The sequence below is a fragment of the Dipodomys spectabilis genome, unplaced genomic scaffold (assembly GCF_019054845.1).
Source record: "Dipodomys spectabilis isolate Male_0828 unplaced genomic scaffold, ASM1905484v1 ptg000704l, whole genome shotgun sequence".
NCBI lineage: Eukaryota > Metazoa > Chordata > Mammalia > Rodentia > Heteromyidae > Dipodomys > Dipodomys spectabilis.
Genome location: NW_024871381.1, coordinates 1 through 4,545, shown reverse-complemented (window position 1 = coordinate 4,545; position 4,545 = coordinate 1).

Genomic DNA, 4,545 nt, shown 5'->3' with positions numbered 1-4,545 from the left:
ACTATGTGATTTTTTTTGTTTCTTTGTATGTTCTTCTCCCGTGGTACAACCCCTGTTGTCACTGTATTTGATTCCGGAAGAGCAGGGATTGCAGCTGCATAACAGAGAGCTTCTCTGCAAGGGCTCTTCCTTCCCCACAGTTCCACACACCAGCTGTTCTGAGTTTAAGACAGTGCACTCTGGGAGTGAATTTCACCAGTTCTTTCCATTCAATGTTTTTTTTAAATTTTGAATATATATATGTATATGTGTGTGTGTATATATATATATATATATATACCATAATGTCAAACCATTATTCAGTTCTAATTTTCAGTTACTGAACAATGATGGTATTTGGAAGAAGTAATTATGGATATTAAAAAATTTGGCAGTTAAGCAAAATAACTCACTATGCCTCTAGCCCATTCATTGTGTTTCATGATCTCTCCTGTAACATCCTCGATACCTTCTTATTTATGTCATTGACAAAACCGGTTCATTGATTTTTTTTTTGTCAGTCATGGGGCTTGAACTCTGGGCCTGAATGCTGTCCCTCAGTTCTTCAGCTCAAGGCGAGTGCTCTACCACTTTAACCACAGCACCACTTCCGTTTTTTGGAGTGGTTTACTGGAGATGAGCGTCTCACAGACTTTCCTGCTGGGGCTGGCTTTGAACTGCGATCCTCAGATCTTAGCCTCCTATGTAGCTAGGATTGCAGTCATGAGCCACCAGTGCCCTGCTAACAGGAACGATTTAAATGAACAGTTGAACTGCCCTTGGGAATGACAAGCAGGGAGGTTGCCCCAGGCTTTGGAGATGCTTTAGACCATGGCTAATGCAGAAGATTCTGTCCTGAGGGGAATAGTGCAGGCCAGGGCTCCATCTCCGGCTCTTCTCAAGTCTAATCACAGTTCATTACCCTGTCAGGAGACCAAAGCCATGACAAGAGGTCTCTGTTTTCAAAACACTACAATGCAATTTCAGACCCAAAATTCAAATGAGATCATGTCAGAATGTGAGGATTTATGCATGTATTACATAAGATGGTCATGCAAAATAATTTTATAAACAGAAAGAGCATGGCATCGATTTCTCAGAAAAATCTAGCTCTCCTTATCCAAACCAGCTAATGGTAGCTACCACCCAGTAATCCATCTCATGGATTTGAGCTTAGATACAGAACCTGAGGACTGGTATATCACGTATCATTCTGTTTTTGCTCTTTCTTGCTTTCATTTTGTTACACCACTGATCTGAGAAAATCTTTAGAAGCTTCTTTTATAAGCATTTAAAATGAGGCCTGAATTTGAGATGACTGAATATCAAGAGTAATTTGTTGTTGTTGTTCTTGTTTCTTTTTAGACAGTGACAAGGAAAACCCATCTGAATGAGCCTCTGTAAAACCTACCTCACATACTTGAACTTCTAATTCCTCCTCCTCTCTCTCCAAATCTCACTTCCCTGTAAGGAAATGTTTGTTTGGGTTTTTTCTCATAATAAAATTGCTCCAAAATTCAGTGTGTTGACCATCCATGTTAGTTGTTGATCACCAGTATTGACACTTCGGTGGATGTTCAGCTGGGCAGTTGTTCTGGATCACCGGTGACCCTCATGAACCCTCATGGACCTGCATCTGCTGCCCTTCGAATGGAGCAGACCCATGCCTCTATTCTTTGGACTGGCTCTGGTTGGGTTCCACATATTCCACTAGGAGCCCAGTCCTTTTCACATGGAGCCAGAGTGGACAAATAGATTCAAGCTTCAGCTCTGTTCACTTCACTTTGATCACTATCGAGAGTCCCATGGCCCAGCCAAGAGTCTATACAAGTAAAGACTGCACAGGGGAGCACGAGGCAATTTGTAAGGTTACAGGACAGGTGGCATTCACTATTATGTAGAGCTATGCATGTAGGTCATTCCTCCTGGTAATCTAAACTCATGCAGCATTGCTACCACACTACCTACACTTCTCTCCATTAGCCTTGAGTCCTCCTTTCTTTAGAGCAGCTTTTCCAAATGTATGTTTACTACAAGGACTAAAGGAAGTGGTAACAGACTATCTGCCATCTGTGGAATAATGACAGGGTTTATTTTTTCTTCTGAAGCATTCCTTGTTTCCACCCTTTATTCCTCAAGTTTGGTGGGACCTTTTCTCTACAAACAGATGTATGGACAGCAGATAAATGAAGGGAAAAGAGCTTGTGACTGTTTATTATTTTAAGGAGCAAAAACGCTTCTCAATGGAAAGAACACTGCTAGAGGAATATCAATACCAAATTTCAAACTCTACTACAAAGCCATAGTAATCAAAACAGCTTGGTACTGGCACAAGAACAGACCTCAGGACCAACGGAAGAGAATTGAAAACCCAGAAATGAACCTACAGACCTATAGCCAACTAATCTTCGATAAGGGAGCTAAAAGAATAGAATGGAAGAAAGACAGCCTCTTCAGTAAATGGTGCTGGCAAAATTGGTTAACTACTTGTAGAAAACTAAAGCTAGATCCTTATATATCACCCTGCACCAGAATCAACTCCAAATGAATCAAAGACCTGGGAGTCAAAGCAGACACTCTGAAAACATTACAGGATGGAATAGGAGAAACCCTAGGTCTCCTTGGCGCAGGCTGAAATTTTCTGAATAGAGACCCAGAAACACAACAAATGAAAGAAAAGTTGGACAAATGGGATTGCATGAAGTTGCAGAGCTTCTGCATGGCAAAGGACATAGCTACCAAGAGCAATAGAAAGCCCATGGATTGGGAGAAGATCTTTACTACCCATACAACATACAAGGGTCTCATATCTAAAATATACTTGGAACTCAAAAAATTAAATCCTCCAACAACAAATCCTCAAAGAAACAACTGCCCAATAAATAAGTGGGCTAATGACTTAAAGAGAAACTTCTCTGGAGAAGAAAGAAGGATGGCCAATAGACACATGAAGAAATGCTCAACCTCCCTAGCCATAAAAGAAATGCAAATCAAAACAGCATTGGGATACCACCTCACCCCAGTTAGAATGACAAAAATCAAGAACTCTAATAATAACAGATGCTGGAGGGGATGTGGACAGAAGGGAACCCTTACTTCATTGTTGGTGGGAATGTAAACTTGTTTAACCACTTTGGAAAGCAGTATGGAGGTCCCTCAAAAGACTTCACATAGAGCTCCCCTATGACCCAGCAATCCCACATTTGGGCATTTACACAAATGTTTACAAACAAGACCACACTAAAGCTATCAGCACAACTATGCTTATTGCAGCATTATTTACCATAGCTAAGATCTGGAACCAACCCAGATGCCCCTCAGTAGATGAATGGATCAAGAAAATGTGGTATATATATATACAATGGAATTCAATGCCTCCATCAGAAAGAATGACATTGCCCCATTTGTGAGGAAATGGAAAGACTTGGAAAAAATTATATTAAGTGAAGTAAGCCAAGCCCAAAGAAACATAGGTTCCATGGTTTCCCTTATTTGCAATATCTAGTATATGTATGAGTCAAGCAGCAAAGGTCAGATAAGGTGATGTTAGGAAAATGAACCCTAAGATATGTATTTTAAATGTTTTTTTTTCTTTCATGCATTTGTTTCTAACGCAATTTAAGATTATTTCTTTGTTGCTTTGTATGTCCCTCCCCCACAGTATAAGCCCTGTTTTCACTGTATTTGATGTCGGTATAATTTGTGGAGGGGAAGGGGAAAAACAAGTCGTTTAAATAAGGATACAGGTGGACCTGTTGCAACAATGAGAAGTACAAGTTGTCATGTAAAAAACGAACTTTAAAACTTGGCGGTGGGAGGATTGGAGGTGGGAGGATTGGATTGGGGGGAAGGGAGGATGTGAAGGGATGGGAAGGGTAAACAAAGGAGGAGGCTGCAATGCTTGATAAGAAATGTACTCACTATCTTGCCCATGTAATTGTAACCCCTCTGTACAGTATTTTCACAATAAAAAAATAAAATATTCTTAATATTTGTGCATATAAAATATATTTAGCATATTTAAGTATTTAATATGTTTAAGTATTTAATATTTAATTATTTTATACATTATATTTCATATGTAATTTAAATAATTTATATATGTTTAAATACTTAAATATTCACTAAGGAAATGTAAAATGTTCATGGCTTAATGACTTATGTGAAAATCTCATGGCAAATATCTAAAATAGTGAGACTTAGTAGATATGTGTTACATATCCTGGATAAACTAAACAAGGAAGCAATAGAATAAATAAGAAATGAAAGTTCTGAAAGAAATGAACCTATGCACATTTATAGGGCATTCCTTAACCTCACAAGAGAGGCCAGAAAAGTTACCCCACCCAGGGTGGAAAGGCCAGGAGGAACGTGTGATTTGACTAACACATGTCATTACAAAGCCACATGCACCAACTGTTTAGATGAGACAGGAAACACCATCTCACAGATGTTGGTGCACACAGTCGAGGTCTAGATGAGAGAAACCTCGCTTTCCACCCCAAGTTCTCACCAGTGTCTGCGCTCAACACAGACATGCTGCTGGTCAAAACTCTATCTCATTAA